Source organism: Ursus americanus, chromosome 16 (genome assembly GCF_024610735.1).
Source record: "Ursus americanus isolate L20-20 chromosome 16, mUrsAme1.1.p, whole genome shotgun sequence".
Lineage (NCBI taxonomy): Eukaryota > Metazoa > Chordata > Mammalia > Carnivora > Ursidae > Ursus > Ursus americanus.
In genome coordinates, this window is record NC_142142.1 from 55,307,189 (window position 1) to 55,329,576 (window position 22,388).

Consider the following 22,388-nt stretch of genomic DNA (forward strand, 5'->3'; position numbering starts at 1 on the left):
ACTTTCCATTATCTGCCGAAAAAGCTGAGGCCAGCAGCAGAGGAAGGAAATGGACCCTCGGGGCTAGTCCCCAGAGCACTGGGAAACAGAAACTGGCCCAGGCTGTAATTCACCCTCTAGAGGCTCAGCTCCACCCCTCCAGTAGAAACCAGCAGAGATGTCCCTCCCCAGGAAGGGCTTGCCTCTGACTCCTCAGGCCGGTGGCTGACACAGGGAGGCCCCTGCAGCCTTATCTTTTGGCCGGCCAGTGATCTGCTGTAAACATAATGGCACTGGTGGCTGCCTCTGACTGCCGAGTTCCCGCTGATCACCCTGGCAGGCAGGGGCTAACCCACAGCTGTAAGATAGGATTTGATGAGCACCCACCAGGCTCTCTGCACTGCGCTGGGGACCAAGGGGCCCACATTTGAGACAGTCCCTGAGTGAGGCAAGGACTATCAGGATACACTCATCTGCAGTCCCAGGAATTTCAGGTTCCCATGACTGCTGGGAGGAACTATGAAGGGGACACACAGCTCAGACACTGGGCAGCTGGACACTGAGTATGAGACCCTCATACAAAGGAGAAGAGACTAAACTTGGGTCTGTAAAGCCGAAGGCCTGCGCTTTCTCATCTTCCCTTCTTCATATGGCTTGCTTCTACTGCATTACTATTAAACTGGGTGGTGCAGGCAGGAAAACAATTGACCTTTCTTCTCCCTTTGCCCCAATTCCCCTTTGCCCGGCCTAGCCAACACCTGCTTATTCTTCTAGACTCAATTCCCTTGGTTCCTCCTCCAGGAAGCCCGCCCTGGCTCTCACCGGGCTAAGTACCTCTCCCCTGTGCTCAAACTCCCCCATGTGTGACTGGGGCTCACCACCTGTGTGTGGGTCTAATTGCATGCGTGTGGGTCTGTCCCCACAGCCAGACTGGGGGCTGTTCTGAGGTGGAAGCTGTGACAGATTCATGGTTGTGTCCCCAGCCCTTAGCACCAGGCCTGGTATGTGGTAGGAGGTTAGTGGATATTTGTGATGACTGAGTTACTGAATCCCCCGCCCAAATGTTCTGATGTGTGGTTGGGAAGATGTGACACCACAGTGCTAGTCTCTGTGCTGCCAGTGTCCACAGGGTCTTGGGAAAGACCTAGAGGCCAGCTAGTCCAGCAAGCAGGTGCCTGCCTCCTGGGGCCCCTGCCCTGGAAGGGTGGCCTGCTAAAAACACACACACCAAGAGGAGGACACGCCAGGAAAGGCTTGGCCACGGGCTACTGTCATTTCTTAAACCTGACTGTTTAAAACAAACTCCTTGTGACTCAACGTCATTATCTGCTACCCTGCGTAGAGCCTCATGGGCTCTGCATCAGGTCACCATGATTGCACCCGCTGGGGCTTGTGACACCACCTCCACAGGCCGCAGCAACCCCAGGCTCCTTTACAGCAAAAATAGCTTGCCAGAAAAATTGTCAGAAAAGCAATGAACGCGGACTGGCTAACAAGAGATCAGCAACATGTAGGAACAAAGGGGCTGGCTCTGAATAGCAAAGTTTCCAATCACCGGCCCGGGGGCGCCAGCCCCAGAGACCCTGGACTTCAGGCTTTAGTCATCAGGCTCTGCCCCTGATGCATTAGCTCAGAAGAGCAGAGCACCCCCTTTTCATCATGAGCCAGAAGCTTGTCTGGTGTGGGGGCCTGCAGAGACCTCCTGAAGCCAGCGATGAGAGGAAAAGGCAGACAGTCTCCCCGCTGCCCGAGGAGAAATGGTGCCTGGTCTGTAGCACAGCCCCGAGAAGCCAGAGAGAGAATGGAAGCATGAGGTGACTGACCGACCATCTGCCCACAGGCAAGGGGATGAGGAGAAATGAGACAGAAACAGAGACCCAGAGAGAACAAGCAGGGAGGAAGAGACAAAGAGACACAGACTGAGAAACACAAGTGGAAAACCTACAGAAGAATGACTTTTACAATCCATGAGAGGCTGAGGGCGTAAGGGGGAGCAGGTTGTGAAAGCAAACCAGAATGTTCTAGACCTCCTCACCAGTAACTTCAAAGCCAGCTCATATTTACTTCAATTACCAAACTGTGACCACTGGAGGCTTAGGTTCTAAGCCTCCACAAACCCACCTGCCAGGATGTCCTGGCCCCACATCCTGCAGGGGTCGCTGAGAGGGGCCGAGGATGGGCATTTCCTTTAGAAGGGCGTGGCCATGGCACACCACAGGACTGTCCCATCCAGAAACTCCCCTGTGGCTGCTGTGAGGTGGAGCCCTGGTCTGGGCACTGAGTGATTTCGTCTGCTTTGCAGGGGGCTGGGAGCTCCCACACGATGGAAGTTTCAGGATAGCTCTTGGTGGGATTCATCTCCCATTTGTCCTGCTCTGTTTCATTGTGTGGTCAGTGTTGCAGAGGAGCACAGAGAGTGGCTTGTGTCAGTCCCTGAGGCGGGCATCATCACGACATACCTTGTGGGCAGGTTGATGGGTTGGCCGGTGAGGGGCGATGTCACAAGGGGGCAGAGGAGGCAGGGAATGGGGATGGCCCCATGCTGCTGGTTGATAGGGCACATCTGTTCAAATTTAGGAAAGGGTAACGCTTCCTCAGGACACTTCACTGACATCTTCCAGAAAGCTGTTGCAGGAACCAGTCAACGCCACGAGGAGGAGCAGAGGGTGAAAGAGGTCCTCAGGAGTTGTGCAGTGCAAAACTCGCCCCGCTGTTTGTGGCTGCCTTGCTGTGGCCACAGTGAGTGTCACCTGCATCTCCGCACCCTGGCGAGGATCTCACATGGCTGTGGAATAGAGGCCCCTGAAGTGGAAGACCTTCCACTCTGACCTCCACACCGGGCCTCCACCATGGGGCCCCGGGGCTCACTGCTCTGCAAAGCACAGCATCCCCCCAACCAGGGCCACAACCACAACTACCACTCTGGCCACCAGGGAACGGGTCCTGTTTGAATGCGTCCTCTGCAGTCCTTACTATGGGATCCACCCTTCTTCAATACTGCACAGCACGCTTGAGACTGGCTACATTTACGTGAATTTCCCAGAGGACTGGAGGAACAGAAGGGGCCTACCTAGGCCCCAGTGCAGCCCCTTACCCACTTGTCTCCCATGTCATGCCCGCCCACCTTCATGCCCAGGCACCTCTCAACTCCCACCATCAGAAATGTGCCATTCACCTCCACGCTCTGGGCTGAGTCAGAGATGGTACCTCACCCGGTCTAAGGCCTACCTCCCATAACCAACATCCACCCTGGATTGCTCCCTCCCACACCCCGTCCCTTCCAGGGACACCACTTCCACGACGCTCTAGTCCAGACGGGCTCAAGTGAAACCACCTCATAATATCATACAATGGCGCATTGCCCAAAGCCTGGCTGATTCTGTTCTTAGATAACCTCGTGTGGGGGACCTCAGAAGCTCAGCTCAGGGGAGCTAAAAAGCTCAGTCCAGATTCTTCTTACTCTCTTTCAATAAAGGTTAAAACTTGGGGGCCCAATCCCACCAAAGCTCCCGTTCACATGGAGATGCCAGTGGATTCTCTCCTCAAAACTATCAGTCGGAAGTCTGTGCTCCTTCGCTTCGTGAGAGTCCGCACCGCGGGCTCTCTCTTCTCTCTAGCCCACCTCCACCATTTGTCACATGCAGGCCCCTGCCTGGCTCAAAAATGTTTCTTGATGGGAAGAGTGGTTGCGAGAGGGCTACAGGAATAACTTCCCTGGAGGGCTGCCGTGGAGACCCTTCTTGGCCACCAAAATCTGCCTTCTCCTTTCATAGGGATAGATTTATAGCTGGCCACTGGCTACCAAGAAGGGACTACATTTCCCATCCCCACTGCTTCCATAGGACTAAGTTCTCAGCCCTGGAAAATGAACAAAAGCGACAAGTGTCACTTAAAATACCTCCACATGCTCCTCCATGTTCTTTCTGGAACCCAGAAGAGCTCGCATCCCAGCTTCAGTGAGCAGAGCTGGCTAATGCCCTGAGGTGACACCGGGTTCCTGAACATCTTGATGGGGTAAACAAGCCCATCCACTCACCACAGACTGTTAAATGAGAGAGAAATAAATCTTGATATTCTTCAAGCCACTGTACTCTTGGGTGTTTTTCTTACAATGGCCTTGCCTTTCACCCTAACGAATCACAAGAGCAGGCAATTTCCTGGCATGAGTCACATCTGGTTTCAGCTCACAGCAGTGACAATGGCCTCTGACAATCAGCCTCATCTAATGTAGTGGTTATGAGTGGGTACTGAGACTCCCGGTGAATAATTAAGTGCCTCCAGCACCACCTACACTAAGAGCCAAGTACGGCCTCTCCTTTCTTCAAACAGGCCATCTACCTCTTCCCTGCCCCTGTGAGGTGCACAGCAGAGGATCCAATAGGAGCCAACACACACTAACCACCTGAGCAGTCCGAGCAAGGACTTGGCTTCTCAGGGGACCTCTTCTATGATGAAGGACTGGACTGGTGCTTCTCAACCCGGAACACTCACTGGAATCCGCCCAGGAGCCTCTAAAAACTGAGATACTGAGTTTCATGCCAGGCCAATTAAAACCAAAGTTCTGTGGGATAGAAAACCTCTAACTCAGAACTCAAACCAGTTTTCAGATTGGCTCCATCACACGCTAGAGTCATGCTGTTCTGGGCACAGTCCAGCCCAGCACAGCCGCCGGTGGGCTCCGTGTCATGATGATCACCCAGCACCAAGGACAGTAGTCGGTGTCACACACAGATGCTCGCTGTTCCTTCTGACGTTGCTGTCATTTTGGATAAAATTCCATATTTCCTGCACTTGATTTCAGAATATGTGAGTATAACTTTTCCCAAGGAGGGAGAGAAAACTAAATTCAGTTGCTTTTTATTCCTATGGGGTCTCTGAACAGAAAGACCAGAGGTTCTGCAGTTATTCAGACCCAGGTTTGAATCTGGCTCTGCCCCTCCCTCACTGTGTGGCTTGGGCAAGTGATTTACTGGCCCCACCTCCAACCAGCATGGCCACTGCTGACACAGTACAAATACACAACTTGGAGCAGCCCTGGCTGAACCTCTGAGCCCGGTTTCCTTAGCTGTAAGATAGGAATCACGATAGCCACACCACCAATATGATGCAAAAATATGAACAATGATGCAACACAGCATTGCACCGAACACATAGGAAGTACTCAATAAATGTTCATTTTCTCCTACTTTTCCCCCAAAAGTTTTCTATATCCCCAAACCTATGTATCTGTGTTCCCTGTGTGTCGGGGGCCCCTATTCCGCAGCCATGTGAGATCCTTGCCAGGGTGCTGAGATGCAGGTGACGCTCACTGTGGCCACAGCAAGGCAGCCACAAACAGCGGGGCGAGTTTTGCACTGCACAACTCCTGAGGACCTCTTTCACCCTCTGCTCCTCCTCGTGGCGTTGACTGGTTCCTGCAACAGCTTTCTGGAAGATGTCAGTGAAGTGTCCTGAGGAAGCGTTACCCTTTCCTAAATTTGAACAGATGTGCCCTATCAACCAGCAGCATGGGGCCATCCCCATTCCCTGCCTCCTCTGCCCCCTTGTGACATCGCCCCTCACCGGCCAACCCATCAACCTGCCCACAAGGTATGTCGTGATGATGCCCGCCTCAGGGACTGACACAAGCCACTCTCTGTGCTCCTCTGCAACACTGACCACACAATGAAACAGAGCAGGACAAATGGGAGATGAATCCCACCAAGAGCTATCCTGAAACTTCCATCGTGTGGGAGCTCCCAGCCCCCTGCAAAGCAGACGAAATCACTCAGTGCCCAGACCAGGGCTCCACCTCACAGCAGCCACAGGGGAGTTTCTGGATGGGACAGTCCTGTGGTGTGCCATGGCCACGCCCTTCTAAAGGAAATGCCCATCCTTGGCCCCTGCTACAAAGGCAGCATCCCCAAGGAGTTCTGTTCTGTACCTCGCCCTCCCCTGTCCAGCTGATTGCAAAGGAAGCAGACCCCCTAAGGGCCAATTCGCAGGCTGGCCAGAGACCTTTGATGTGCCCAAGAACCAAAAAAGGGGGATGGTGGCGTCAATTAGATTTCTGTCTCAGGAAACAGAACTGGGAAATGCCAAGAAGGTAAGTCAGTTGGTGGTACATGTTAAGACTGAAATGCCATGAGGTGGAGAGAGTGGAAAGATCCCAGGGGGGACCACAATGAGCCCTGGGTAAACCACAGCTGTGAATAAGCAGAAGCGAGGGTGCAGAGAAAGGCAAGGGGGACCTCAGGGCCAGGTCAGCAGCAAAGAAGGAATGAGAGAAGGCAGGCCACCTTCCTGGGGAGAATCAGAGCAAAACCCAGACTCCTGCTCCAGTGTGACCTCACATCCAGATGGAAGGCTCTGAGGACATCTCCCCTGTTGCTCTACACTCCTCTAAATCATCCCAACTTCCCACCAACTGGTGTGGAGAGTCTGCTTACAGCAACTGAAAGAACTCAGCTAAAAAACTTAGCAAGTAGAGATGGACAGAGAAAACCACGAAAGGGGCTGCTTAGTAAGGAAGAACAACAGTTCTGGAGTTTCTGGGAATACTACCAATTAACATATGTAAAACCATTCGCAAATTTGGGCTGGGAAAAATTTTGAGAAACATGGAAACTGAAAGGGAGCTCTCATCAGTCACTACAGAATCCGTTCACTTTAGTCACCAGGCAGATGGAGGGCTTTGTAATCTACAGCTCTCCCACCCACAAGTTTGTGGATCTTCTGGAGCTGTAAGGAAACCCCCCAGAAGAGCAAAGAACCAGGGGAGGAAAGCATCTCGCAATACACCCATGTGGCCACTAGAGGGAGACGCTTCCTTATGAAACCTGTCCTAGAGCGTCACCTACCAGGGGGGATTCTTAACAGACTTGAAGTTGCAAAGGGACCAGCTCCCTTTCTTCCTCTTTTAGGCAGCATCCTCTTAGGAGCCAAATGGGTTCTTTCCCTTGCTTTGTCAACAACAACAACAAAAGAAGAACTAAAAGTGCTCCCCTGCTTCAAGTCAACTTTGGGTGGGGTTACCTCCAATCCTGAAAGGAGGATGGAGAAAACTGCTGCCAAGTGCTGCCTCCGTGCCAGCTTCCTTGGGAGCCGTGGGCCTGGGCAGCTGGAGGACAGAGCATTCCTTCCAGGACCTGAGCCGGGCTGCCCACGGTGCTATCCCCACTATCTCCGTTCACCTGCCACCAGCATGAGGACTGGTTGCAGGAGGCCAAGAGGAAGCTACAACACCTCTAGACCTAGAGGTAAACACATAGGAAGAGAAAGAGAAAACCCCGAAAGCTTCCCCTTCCAAATGAGCCTGCAAATCCAAAATTACAAAACACATGCAGAAATCAAATGCTAAGTGTAACAGCCACAAACGTCAACAATCTGAACATAAACCAATCCACGTGAAATCAGTTTGAGGAAACAGACTAAAAGGCACACATCAGTATGTTGGGGATGGTTGAGACACAAATGAAGGCATGATGTCAGCCGCTGAAAAGGGCAAATAGTCGAGCAGCAAGGCAGCTGGCTCTCTGGAGCCGTGCTCACTGGGGGAGACTCCGAGAGGAGGAGGAGCTCGTGTGCAGGTCCCCATGGCCCTCTTCTCCGATGGCAGCACAGAGAGGTCTAGCACAGCCAGACATCAGACTCTAGGAGAGGGAGCCGGACTCTTAGACCGAGGGGCTTTGAAGTTGTTGACTAGGGAAGCACCGGCCCCTTCCTGGAGCAATCAGAGGCTGGGATGCCACAGCAGAATGATGGCACAGAGCCTGGCTGTGTTCTCCGTGGGAACGCACACCAGCACTCCCCCCAGTGATCAAGACGGAGATCCAAGCCCGGAGCTGGCAGCTCCACAACCCGGCCCCCGTGGCAGGGACTCACGGCTGGGGAAGCGCCAGCCCCCCTCTCTGCGCACGATGGGGCATGAGGGCACAGGGCTGGTACCCAGTCCTTGCTGTTGTCAGGACTGGCTGACACGCACACGGGGCCAGCTCCTGTGGATCCCTGCAGGAAGCCCACCTGTAGAGAGCAGACGTAGACACACCCACTTTACCTCTCAATATCTACTTCAAAAAGAACAACCACCACCAAAAAATAAAGAAACCAAAACAGGCAGACACGAAAATCAATTTTTAACCATGGAAGTGAAAAACATAGTAATTAATTTAAAACTCAACAGTCCCCCCCAAAACTGGGCACAGAGAGGGAATTAGTAATTGAAAGAAGGCACTGTAGAATTCACCCAGAATGTAGCCAGAGCACATTCTGAGATGGAAAAGAGGAAAGATGAGTTAAGATGGTCGATGGACTTAGAGGCTCTAACAAACACCCAGCAGGAGCTTCATAAGAGAGTGAAGGAAATGGTGAGGAGGTCTTACCTTGTTCCTCTCTTTCTCTCACACCCCACATCCAATCCATCAGAAGATTCTCTTGACTCGAACTTCAAAGAATACTCTGAACCTGACATTTCTCCCCTCCTGTCCCTACCACCACCACCCAAGCTGCCACTGCCTCTCGCCTTCTAACTGATCACCAGCCCCCTTGCAGCTTCACCTCCATGCAGGGGCCAGTGTGATCACCGTAAAACATAAATCTGGTCATGCCATTCCCTGCTCACAGCCCTCCTGTGGCTGCCAATCACATTTAGAGCAAAGTCCAAAGCACTAGGTTCTACAAGCTCCTTCATGATCTGGCTACGACAAGCACGTCAATGCCACCTCTCATCCCCGCCTCCTAAATCACTCTGCCACTGCACTGACCTCCCTCCTGGTCCTCCAACACTGAGGGCTTCTACCACAGGGCATTTGCACTCGCTTTCCCTCTGCCGAAGGGAAGCAATCCCCCAGATAACTGCATGGTTCATTTACTCCCTCATGCACACAGCTCCCTCCCTCATCAGAGAACTTCCCTATCCTTCTCTCTAAATACCCCACTCTACCCCTGTCATTGGCATTACAGATTCATGGAGATAGAATGGTCTCTTCAGTACATGGTGTTGGTGTAATCGGTTACCCATATTGAAAAAAATTGGATTTTTACCTCCCACAATCACAAATACTAGTCAGTAGTAAATTCAAGACCAAAATGTGACATGCAAAACTTCCAAACATTGAAAGAAAATATAGGGGGATATCTTTTTTAAAATCTCATGAAAGGGGAGGATTTCTTCAAAAAGACTCAAAAAAAAAAAAAAAAGAAAAGAAAAACACTGCCCATGGGGCACCTGTGTGGCTCAGTCAGTTCAGTGTCCGACTCTTGATCTCAGCTCAGGTCTTAATCTCAGGGTTATGAGTTCAAGCCCCGTGCTGGGCTCCATGCTGGGTGTGGAGCATGTTTAAAAACAAAACAAAACAAAACAAAACCCTGCCCATAAAAGATTGTAAATGTGACTATTTTCAAATTAAAAATGTGTGTTTTAGCAAAACACACCACAAAGAAAGGTAAAAGACAAGCCATATTTTGAAGAAAGATATGACACAACAAATGTTCAGTATCCAGTATTATAAAAACAAACAAACAAACAAAAAAAACCTCCTTCAAATTAACAAGAAAATGACAACCAACCAACCAACCAGAGAAATGAGCAGAGAACACGAAGAGGCACTTCATAGAACAGAAAGCCAAAATGGGGGTCACCTGGGTGGATCAGTTGTTAAGCATCTGCCTTCGGCTCAGGGCATGATCCCAGGGCCCTGGGATCAAGCCCCACATCGGGCTCCTTGCTCCACTGGGAGCCTGCTTCTTCCTCTCCCACTCCCCCTGCTTGTGTTCCCTCTCTCGCTGGCTGTCTCTCTCTGTCAAATAAATAAATAAAATCTTAAAAAAAAAAAAAAAAAAGTCAAAATGGCCGCACCGAAAATGTAAGAAAGACACATTGAAAGCTTATATTCAACAACATAAAGGAAATATATCTGAAACAATGAGAAACTGATTCACACCACATTTGCAAAAATCAAATCTTCATAATTTGATTGAACAGCTGACCATTGAACAACGTGTGTGTGGCGGTTGGGGGAGTAGGGGTGCCAACCCCCTGTGCAGTCCAAAATCCACATGTAACTTTTGACTACTGTTGACCAGAAGTCTTATCAATAATACAAAGCTGATTAACACCCGTTTTGTTATATATATCACATACTGTATTCTTACAAAAAAGCAAACAAGAGAAAAGAAAATGTTATTAAGAAAATCATGAGGAAGAGAAAATACATTACAGAACTGTGTTGATTGAAGAAAAACCTTGCATGAATGGAGCCACACGGCTGAAACCCATGTTGTTCAAGGGTCCCCTGTACAGCACCATCAGCCCCGAGGGTGAAAGGGATGTCCAGGGAACCTGCTCTGCCTGGCTGCTCTGACCTCTGGCCCCTCTGGCCCTGGGCTCTGTGTATGGAAGTCAAATCTTTCCCCAGGCTCACACCAGCCCTCCTTTCTTCTTGTCTCCACCATCATCCTTCCCTCTTCCAAGAGGGTTCAACCCCTCCCTGCATATCCCCTGGACCTTACCCTAGTACGCTCTCCTGTCTGAAATTCTCTTCCTCTTTTCCACATGTCCAAATCTTACACTGCCCTCAAGGTCCAGATAAAATGACTCCTGTTCTCTCCCACCAAGCTCCCACTAGAAATACCTTCCCCTTTATCTCAAAGCCCAGTATATCTTCTTTGCTTATGGTGAAGGAAAGGATTAGCTCCTTGAGGATAGGCCTGATTCATTTTCACGTTTCCTGGAGAGGACTCGGGCCGATCAATCCTGATTGAGTGATGCAGGCGGCATCTTCGAAACGTAACAACTAGTCAATAAGGGGTCTAATCAATAAGGGGTTAGAAGGAGGAGGTGTAGAGAAAGTCCTCCTGGATTCTGGGTCTGCCATTTTCTAAGGCACAATATGGGCGGAGAAGCGGGTTTGGGAGGGAAGACAGTAGTTCCATTTTAGGCACTAGGCCCTGGATACGCCTCCAGGCCATCCCCGTGAGGGTGCGGAGATGGGCGTCGCACCTGGGAGAGACAGAGACGTGTAGGCTGGAAACAACGCCAAGGATTTCCAGAGGCATCACTGTCTCCACTTAATGAAGAAAAGAATGAAATTTGGCAAAGGGGCTTGTTCAACCTTGTTTGGGAGAAACAAAGTGGATTGTGGTAGGGGACGCTGGCTGACACCCTACTACTGCCTGGGGAGAGGTAAGGGGGCACAAGTCTTTCCCGGGAGATTCAGGAAGGGATTCAGAGGATTCATGATTCCACTGGGGACACCAATGGTTTGCAGAATAACCAGGCCTAAAGCAGCCCCTCTCTTGAGCCTCTTGTCCTCAAAGACAAACTAGTGTAGTTTTAAAAGCCCTAGCTCAGGAAATGTGAAATCCACTGTGATTTTATAGTTCCTTGGGCGAATCCCTTTCCCTCTCTGCATTTCCTCTACTGTAAAATGAAGTTAAAGGATCCCTAGGTCTCTTGTAATTCTAACACAGATGGATCAGTAATTCATCTCTTTAACTCTTTAGTTTTTTTTAATGCAAGCCCAGGACCATTTCTTTTCTAAGTATTTCGCTTCTAATGATAATGTTAATATAACCCCTATAGTGTTCATTGTAGAAAATTTGGCAAAAGGGCAAAGCCTACAGAAGAAAGGAAAAATCACTACAATATCGCCAGCTGGAGACAACACTTCTAACATTTCACTGTACGTCACTTCTACTGGTCTTTCTTTAATGTGGAAATACAGTTTCTTTTCTTTCTTTCTTTCTTTTTTTTTTTTTTTACAAAAATTGGGTAATAATATCCACTACTAATTGAGCGTCTCACTGACACACAGGCTCAAAAACAAGTTTCCCCCACACACACCAGCAATCCTTACAGCAACCTCACAGGGCAGATAGCAATGCCCCCATTTTACAGAAAAGAAGACTGAGCACACAATGGGCAAGTGACCAGCTTAAGGCGATGTAACTAGAAAAAAAACCAGAAACCCTACCAGACTAGCTTTCTGAGCTGGTGTGTGTGTGTGTGTGTGTGTGTGTGTGTGTGTGTGTGTGATTTTTTTTTACTAAATTCTGCTTTAACGTGCTCTCATCTCATTTTTCAAATACTTTTGTACCACGTTATTATAAGTTGCTTCGAGGCACTCATCGCACAGTCCCTCACTGGTTAGCATCTCAGATGTTTTCAGGGCTCACTCTCACGAACAATGCTATGATTATCTTCTTCCCACTCAGTGGTAATTATCTCCTTAGGGTAAATTCGTAGCAGCTGAACATCTAGATTGAAGGATATCTGCCTTCTTAAAGTTACTGACAAACAGTATTAGGTTGCCTTCCCCCCCAAAATGGAACAATTGTTCTCCCTGTACCAATTTATAAAAGTGCCGTCTACCTGCAACCTCATTAATGTGGAAGATTATCTTATTTTTATTAATCTCTGCCGATGTAATAAATGAAATTTCTTATCAGTGAAGTTGAACTTCTAACGTCATTGACAATTTCGTGATTCATTTTAATAAGGATTTATTTTATAAACCCTTGGAAGATGGGAGAGAAGTGAGGGAATGGGAGGAAAGACAGGGAAAATTAATTTTAGTCATTTAACAAAAACCAGGTACCTAACCCAGGCAAAGCATGTTGCAAACCCTGCAGGTGTTAAAATGAGTAAGAGCGAGCAGATACGGAGCATCAAGGCATACCGAGTATCGTGGGAGACACAAAAGATACAGTATTTATCCTCTAAGAACTTGCAAGCTAGCTGGGGAGGGAGAAAACCAACACACAAGGTGTTTGGGCTTAATGCCCCCTCCCCTGTTCTTTCATGGGGCTGCATCCCCACATCCAGTATGGCTTTTGGGGTTAAACTATTGTTACTTGTCCACAAGCCTTATTTCCTGATCACCTGAGAGCCCTGTAGGGCTGGGATGGTGTATTACTCATATACCTGTCACATCATGTCAGCGAAGGATTTCATAATTCCTTCACAATTATTCAGTGGCGTAAAATAGCAGCAGGCTGCCAAGCCCTCTACCCACTGCCCACCCCTGCCCCCATATTAGTCCACTGCACACCAGAGAGCATCAGAAACACAGGCAGGCACTCATGTACTGGGTTCTAAGACTAGACATTAAAGTAACATTAACAGTATTAACTTACTGGTTTGATTAAATAAACCACCACACCACCTTCAACTGTCAGAATCCTAGGGATGTTCGCCTGCTGATTCATTGACATGGCCCAACATGTAGGAAGGTTCAAGGGTCTGGGGTTTGTTTTTCACTTTCTCATACCTTACTGATGCTCACATCCCCTTCCTGCCCTTCTGGGACCCCGCAGACCTCATGATCATTTCCTGGCACCCCACCTGAGTGTCTGGCTCGCGAGGGTACGTGCTCCCCCACCCAAGGAGACAGAACAAGGCTCAGTTCCCCTCCCACCGGCTATGACTTTCCTGGCCCCTCTGGGCCCTTCTTCCCTCTGCTTTCCTCTCTGCAGCTCCACACCCAGCCCCCTCTAGGTCTCCTTTCTCTTTTCTTCTCTAAGGCACATCTCACAACACCATGGACATATCCCCCAGTTTCCCCTTTACTGTGCACTCATGTCTTTTATCTGTGTTGCCCAAAGCATCTAAGCTAAATAAACATTTGCTTCCCTGAATTAACTCAAATTCTGATTCAAGAGTGTTCCGGACTCCTGAGGGCTGGAGCATTGAAAACGGGTGGCCGCCACAGTGGGGCTGGGACCAGCCTGAAGTGTAAGATCCAGGTGACAAGGTGGCCAGGGGTCTTTGTCCCCTTGCACATTTCCTTCCTCTTCCCCTCCACCCACTTGTAAGGAGCCTCCGGTAATACAGAGAAAAGGTGTAGACTGTTGGCAAAACACACTTGAAGGAACTGAGGGGAAGCCATCAGCATGGCCTTCTGTCCGACGTCCACACGCCAGCCTCCAGGACAACACTGGCCCTCGGACGTGTGGCAGGGCCCTGAGGGAGGGTGGTTGACAGGCAAGAATAAGAGGCCTGTGGAAGATGAAAGGAGACCAGAGCAAGAAGGGGGTGGGAGGAGTTCCCAGAAGTGTGACTGAGAGCAACTAGAAGGGAAAAGTGAAGCCATATTTACCCCTCGCCCCATGCGTATTGGCATGTGTATCAACCAATAATAAAATTCTCTGTGCCCACACACCCTCCCAGACGTCACCAAGAGAACCAAGGGTTCACAGTGCATATAAGATCATTGACCAGACAGGCCCTGTATTCGGTGCTGTATCTCTAAGACGTCACTGAGTGCCACCAGGCACTCTGCACCCAAGACCACCAAGACTCCCAGTCAGGGGTTTTCAAACTGGAGGGTGCTGAAGAGTAACCATGGAGCTGAGTACAATGGCAGGAACATGCATTTTTAGAAGCATCCTGTGACAGTAACGCAGATGTCCAAGGACCATAGTAGCGTATCCAGATGGGATCCTTGAGGAGCTCCAGCCTGGCCCCGGGAGGCTAGTGGCTTCCCTTTGGACCCTTGGAATCACCGTCTATCTATGCCTCAGAGGCAGCCGACCTGGTCGCTGTCCGCAGCGAAAGCCCCTCCAGTCATCCCTCCTCCTCAGGACACCTCTTCGGTCCTCCACCCTCCCTTTCCCTGTCTGTTTCCCTCTCTCAGCAACATCTCCTCTGTGTCACTCAAAGCCTACTAAGCCCCTAAAACCTTCAATCCTTTCCCTGTGATCTTACCCTGTGATCCCAGAAGAAACCCAACTCTGCTGCAGTTACCACTTCCCAGGGCCAACACTAGTCTCCATGGTGCCTTGGGTACATTAGAAAGAGGAGGCCCCTCTGGGGGTGGGGGGCATTGGTTAAAAGTGCTCCCCTCTCTCCCCAGGACCTAAAGTGTGGTGAAAGCTCAGATTTCAGCCCCACCCCTCCTCAGACAGAGCACAAACTACACCAACTCCAGCCTGACCACTTCCCTATAACCGTCCATGGAGATGGCTCGACCTCCCACTCCCACTGGCACCAAGATCAAGAAGGAAGTGCCGTCCTCTTCATTCCCCAGTGCCATTTCCAAACCTCTGCTCTTCCCCTTCCTGTGGAAGTCTCTGCCATTTGAGACTTGGCGTCATGGTTATATCGGCCTCCAACCTCATCACCAAAGGCTGATAGCTTCCCTCTGTCCCTTACACCTACCACCTTGCTATGTAACTTGGACGTGTCTATAACTCGCCCAACACTAGAGTCTCAAAGCTCACAAACCTCCTCACCTCCATTTCCCTTGGATTCCCCAAATTCAGGAACCTTGTCAGAACTGCCCCTTATCAGAAATCTCAAAATCGAATAGCTCAGCCCAAGCAGCAATCCACTTCCTGTGTGGCTCTTGCCTGCTCTCACTCCCACTCCATCTGCTTCTCAGCATCACAGACTCCCCTCGTCCCCTGAGTCCTTCATTTGCTGCCCGCCCCGCCGAGACCTCATAGTTGATTACCTGTAACATACTCTCACAAGCATCTACCTTCAATCTCATTTTTCTGGAACCCCCCCCCCATGAATCCCATGATCTACCTTCTGCCCTACTCTGCCGAGGCCAAGCGCTGATGAAGAAAAGCACACAATTCTACCACGGCACCATGGTCTCCAAGCTCAACTGGGCTCTGAGCGCTGTGGATCAAGGATCCTTTAACTCGTGCTTTGCAGGCCATCTCTCCCTCTCTCCTCAGGAACTGTTCTGATCTCTAGAGCCCTCTTCAAGTCCCTCCCATTCAATCCCAAAGCCCCTCTGTCTTGGCAGACAACATCTCTTATCTTGATGAGAAACTTGAAGCCATAAAATGAGAGCTGCCTTAACTTTCCTGTCCCCACTACATTCCTATCAATCTCTGTACTCCTCTTTTTCCTCCTCTCCAGTCTCCCGGGAGGAAGGTTCTTCCTCCTGCCCCAGGCCAGTTCCTCCATCTGTGTTCCCCACCCTTGGCACCTGTCCCCCTTAGCTTTCACCCCTTAACTTCTAACCCCTCCTTCTCTAGTGTTTCCTGCCTCTTAGCCTATAAATAAGCTCCAGTTTTGCAACATTCAAAAACAAACAGAAACCTTCCTTCCCCTTGGTCTCCCAGCCCCATCTTATCTCCCTCCTTCCTTCTCTACTGAAAGCTATACTTACTCTCCCCACCACCTCTCCTCCCCTCCCTAACTCATTCCATTGCAGCTTCTGATCCCCTATTTACCACCCTCCAGTAAAAACTCAATACCTTCCCATCGCCAAATCCAGTGGATAATTTCCATACTTTTTTTACTGTTGCATTTGTCCCTAGTGCCTACTCTTTCTTGAAACTGTCTACTCCCTTGTGACTGTAATACCACTCTCTGTCAGTGTGGGTCTCCACCTTGGATTCCTCTTCCATCCACATTTAATCATTGTGATTCCCTGTCAATCAGTCCTTAAACTACTGCTTTTCACATTCCACACAGTGCTCCTGGACAAAAGCTTCTGCCGTTGGCGTTTTCGCTATCATCGGCTACTCTGATAACTCGCGAGTCCTACCATAGCCCGGGTTTTCTTCCTGGACGTCAGGTTTGTATATACAACTGCACGCTAGACATCTTCATTGGGATATTCCACAGGCATCTCAAATGAGACCTAACTCACATCTCCACCCTTGCCCCAAAACTGCTCCTCCTGTGATCCCCATCTTAGTCAACGGGACAATCATCCTCCCGTCCCGTAAAGCCAGACACCTGGAGTCATCCTAACTCCACCCTCTCCTCCGCAGCTATCTCTAAATCTGCCTTTTTTATTGCCTTAATATTTAAATTTTGTCCCTTCTACATCCTACACCTCGTGACTATTTTGTGATAACTCATCATCACTCACCTGGACTATTACAACAGCCTCCTGATTGGACTGATTCCAGATTTTTCAATCTCACAGGTACTCCCCACATAGTCACTAAAGTGACTGATCCAAACTCAGATCTGGCCATGTCACTCTCCTGCTTTAAAACGTTGTTGCCTGTAGGATAGAGTCTTAAATTTTTGACATGACCTATAAGGCCTTGGTGGCTTGGCTCTTATTCACTCCCCAGCATCAGCCACATCACCCTTTATCCTGAACACTATGTTTTAGTAATGCCTTGCTACCGCCATGCTGTTTCCTACCTCTACACTCCTCTCGTCCAGAAACACCCACCCCCAACCACCCCTCATCCTGCATTTACTCCAAAAAGCACTCCTGCCTTTCTTTTGTACTCCTAAGGCATACCTGAGCTTACCTCTGTCTTAGCATTTGCCCACTGTTTTGAAATTATCTCTTTATGGGCCTATCTCCCAACACTAAACCAAATTCAAAAACAGGGATCAAGTACTGAGTACTGGTCTTTGTGCTCTCGTCCTCGGCGCCCAGTGCTGAGCACATTGCCTGATACATAGTAAGTACTCAGAAAATAATTATTGAATTGATTGCCACAGTAGGGCAATGAGGCAGGTATTACAAATGAAAAAGCTCAGACTCAGCATGTTACACATTAGTAGATGGGGGAGCAGCAATTTCAAATCAATTCTAAGGCCTGTGCTCTTTGAAACACAGCCTGGAAAACACAAGCTAAGCACAGAAACAGAAATGAGAATGACGTGTCAGTGCATCACCTAAAAGTGATGGTGTATGGGAACAATCTAAGGAAATGAAGGTGGGCAAGATTTTGGGGGGCTGAAGAGTATGCACTTAGAGTCCTAGCATTGCTGGTTCTAAGCAGAGTCCTGGTATTATAAACTGCGGGCGGTGCCAGGCCTGAGCAGCCCACTACCTAATTCTACATGCTGGCCCTGAGGTAGCTGACATTCCCACAAATACTCACAAGGATGCTTTGTAACCATTTTCTCAGTCCTCTCTAAGAAATAAGCTCCTCTCTTGAAAACAAGCCTCCAGGAAGTTCCTGGATCCTACAGACGAAGACACGGGATATCCAAAGGATATTAGAAGACACATAAATATGGATCTGTGGACCTGGAAAAAAGAGCTGCCCTGTCCCTCAGCCTCCACTTGGAGGTCCCTAGTCTCACCTACCTACTTTCCAGCAGCCTTCTTCACCTTGAAACACAGAAGGCAGCCAACAAAAGGAGTCAAGAGAGACATGAGACAAACCAAGGAACACTAAGGCCCAGGAACCCACAGAATCGCACAACAGCAAAAGAGGGGGTCACTAGATGCAGCTAATGGCCCCACACCTGCACACATCAAACACGGCTGTCCCTGCACACCTCCCTCTGAAACTCCTCATCTAGAAGATGATAACCCTGGACAAGGAAGGCACAAGGACACAGGGTTGCAATGATATCAGCAAAAGAAAACTAAAAATACCCTCCTGTGTTGACAAAACACAAGAAAAGGCAGCAAGGGTGTGGATAACGAAGGATAAAGATAGGTAAACCCCACGTCAAACAAAGGTGAAGAGCCAGGATGACCTCATTAGTAGAGAATCTGGCAGGTGTCCGGGGCAAGAACTCCCATACCCTCTGTCCTCACCCTAATCTCTGGGGGCCAAGCCAACCTATCCTCTCCCCTAAAGGGTTCTGGGACTAGGAGAGCTCACTTCCTCCCTAGGGAAGGAAACTAGAGCAGCCTCAGCTCCCAGTCATAGTTTTCATTCACAAATGGAGACATTCATACACCTGCTCCCTGTTGTGCTGCTCTTCTGCAGACTCTGAGATAAAAGCCTTCAGTTTACAAAGTTTCACAAGAAAAAAGTTTCTGTTGTCCTCCTTTCTTGCTTCCCCTTACCCCACCAAGCCCAGCTTCATCTCAGCTCAGCTGCAACGGATAGCTCATTACCAGCTGGACAGGCTGTGTCCTAGAGCCAAGTGAAGCACTTGCAGGCCTGACTCACCTTTCATTGCTCAAGGAGGGGGTGAAGCCTGGGATCCTTGGAATTCCCCTCTGGAGGAGGTGTGGGCAGCTCCCAGGCACCACCTCAGTGGAATCTAATAAAGAACAAGGACAATAAGAATTTAGTGAGTGCTTTCTCTATGCCAGACACTGTGTTTTACAGGTACATCTCATTAAAAGCTCCCAACAACCTTATGAATAAGTACTACCATATCCCCATTTTACAAGCCAGAGAATACAGCAGCTCGATATATTAGTTTGAGGTCACCTGGATAGCCCATGGAGAAGCAGGTACACAACACAGATCTTTCTTCCTGACTTCGGAGATCCTGTTCTTACCCCCACACAGAAGGCGCCATCTTCCCTGTCACCATGCATATCTCCTTCTCATCATATGGACTATGATTTTCCACTTTAAAAAAAAATTTTTTTAAGTAGGCTCCATGCCCAGCATGGGCTCAAACCCACAACCTCGAGATCAAGACCTGAGCTGAGATCAAGAGTTGGACGCCCAACTGACTGAGCCACCCAGGTGCCCCTGATTTTTCCCTTTTGATAGCTCAAATTCTTGGAACTCTCTTGGTTTCCCATTGGTCTGGAAGTTTCCTGAGGTTAGAAATCATTTTTAATGTTCCTTTGGAAGTGATATCAAGAACATAAATTGAAGGGTTCAGAACACCATGGATATTTAGTAAATAGCATTTATTTGTTATTATTAAAACCATTAATATTCCACGTATCAGGTAATTCCTTTCCTCTAGAGCAGGGTTTCACCTCAGCACTACTGACATCTGGGGCTGGATATTTCTTTGTCATGGGGGCTGCCCTGTGCATCACAGGTGTCTGGCAGCACCCCTGGCTTCTACTCACTAGATGCTACCGCTGTGACAACCAAAAATGTCTCCAGACATGACCAAATGCCCCCAGGCAGTAAAATCGCCCCCGGTTGGGAACTATTGCTCTGGAGTAATCAAATAAAAATGATAGTACTTATTCCTTCAGAGTAAAACTGCAGGAAATCTTATTTCTACCTACAATAAAACAGTACCCTTATTACTCAGAGCTAATAAATATGAGAGTTCCTGAGAATTACTTAGAAAAGCACCAGAGCATCAATTTCAGATGATCAAGGTAACGTTCCTGTTATGTCTGAGGCAAATCACTTTCTGCTTATAGAATCTTTCATAGTGGGATGTCATAGGCTGGAGGGAACCCATAGCCAAAAAAGGCCTGGGTTCAAATTCCTGCTCATAGCCCTAAATCATTTTTTGTAACAAGATGGAGTAGACATAAATATTTTTGTATCTCTGCTCCTTTACTTACTAGCTTCTGGTCAATCCACTTAATATTGCCAAATCTTAGTTCTTGTAAAATGGAGTTTAAGTTTCCTTGCTCAGAATTGTTGTGAGGATTCAATACAACAGCTAGAAAGCAACTATCTCACAAAGTTTGGCTAAAGAGGGCTCAAAAATAGTCACTTCTGGGATGCCTGGCTGGCTCTGTCGGTTAAGTGTCCAACTCTTGATTTTGGCTCCGGTCATGATCTCAGGGTCCTGGGATTGAGCTCTGAGTGGGGCTCCATGCTCAGCGGGGAGTCTGAGTGTCTCTCTCTTTGCCCCTCCCCCTGCTCCTGCACGTTTGTGTGTGCTTGCTTGCGCTCTCTCTCTAAAAATAAATAAATCCTTTTTTAATAAAGTCACTTTTTTCCCTGTCCCCACTTTTCCCCACGCCCTGGTGTCTGATTTATTTTTGTTTTCTCCACACCATCCAGCCGAGCACTTCCCAACCCTAAAGAGCTCTCAAAATGCAGATGTCTAACCCTATAGTACACCAACAAGACCAAAATCTCTGGCTTGAGAATATACATTGTGGGTATCTAAAAATGTATTCATAATAAAGGTAATATATTACCTTTTACATAATTTTTGATGACAAAAAATAAAACAGAAATAATATTTGTATCAGTCCTTAAAATACATTAGTCATTAATAATCAATACATTATAAATAATTTAAATAAATAAGTATATCTCCAAATGGCATCTATTGTATTCTTAGGATCCACAAGTTCCATTAGAATTTTTAGGTTTTATGTTTCAATTTCAATTATCACTTAAAAATAGCCTTTACATGTCATTTAAAAAATCTCTGAAGTGATAATTCTCACCTGAAAGACATGTTCATTGAATAAGACTTTAATTTCTTAAGTTAGTATTTCTCAAAGTTTCAGGAAACGGAGCTACAAAGAATTCTGAAATTAATGTATCAACAAACTACATAAGTGACAGAATTGTATTTGTACACAAGGCTAGAAATAGAGCCTATCTGTTATCAGGAGAGTCATTTGTTTGGTTTTTAGAAAAGATAAGATGCCACAGTTTACAGTAGTAATATTTAAATGCTAGTACATAGTATCAAGTCAACACCAAAAGAAAAAAAATCACCATTCATGATTAATGGCAGAAGTCAGTAGCATCAATGGGAATTAAATGAATTAAAGGATGTTTCTGTGACTCGACTAATGGAATGATGGTGAAAAGGGGGCTGGATTCAGGGCTATGTGTTAGTAGCTCTGCTGTGTGCTACATCGGCACATTGTAAACTCCACAGGAGCAGGGGTTTGTCCTATTCTCCTGTGCCTGCAACAGTACCAAGTCTATAAAGACACCTGGCAAACATTTCTGAAATAATGAACCCCACCTTCCTCTTTTTATCTTGTTCTTTCTACCCTTATTTTCCCTATATCCTTCATTTCTTACTTTTTAAAACTTGTATTTCTGTGAGTTACCTTAAATCCTACATGAACAAGGTAGGATATCACCAAAATTCTCAACAAGATCCTAGCTAATAGGATCCAACAGTACATTAAAAGGATTATCCATCATGACCAGGTGGGATTCATCCCTGGGATGCAAGGGTGGTTCAACATTCGCAAATCTATCAGTGTGATAGATTATATCAACAAGGAAAAAGCCAAAAATCATATGATCCTCTCAATAGATGCAGAAAAAGCATTTGACAAAATACAGCATCCTTTCCTGATTAAAACCCTTCAGAGTGTAGGGATAGAGGGTACATTCCTCAATCTCATAAAAACCATCTATGAAAAGCCTACAGCAAATATCATTCTCAATGGGGAAAAGTTGAAAGCCTTTCCCTTAAGATCAGGAACACGACAAGGATGCCCACTCTCGCCATTACTACACAACATAGTACTAGAAGTCCTTGCAATAGCAATCAGACAACAAAAAGGGATAAAAGGTATCCAAATCGGCAAAGAAGTCAAAATGTCTCTCTTCGCAGATGACATGATACTCTATATGGAAAACCCAAAAGAATCCACCCCCAAACTACTAGAAGTTATAGAGCAATTCAGTAATGTGGCGGGATACAAAATCAATGCTCAGAAATCAGTTGCATTTCTATACACGAACAATGAGACTGAAGAAAGAGAAATTAGGGAATCCACCCCATTTACAATAGCACCAAAAATCATACGTTATCTTGGAATTAACTTAACCAGAGACGTAAAGGATCTATATTCTGGAAAAATCAATACATTTTAAAGAACTGGATGTAAGGGGATTCC

At 47.8% G+C, this 22,388-nt stretch overlaps 1 long non-coding RNA gene across 1 annotated transcript in view; it reads right to left on the reverse strand.

Moving 5' to 3' along the window:
- Positions 1–22,388, reverse strand: part of LOC123792575 (uncharacterized) — a 108,495-nt gene that overhangs the window by 81,466 nt on the left and 4,641 nt on the right. Inside the window, exon 2 of the long non-coding RNA XR_015727016.1 lies at positions 18,802–18,895. This is a non-coding gene — a long non-coding RNA (uncharacterized LOC123792575). The remainder of the gene's footprint in view (positions 1–18,801; positions 18,896–22,388) is intronic.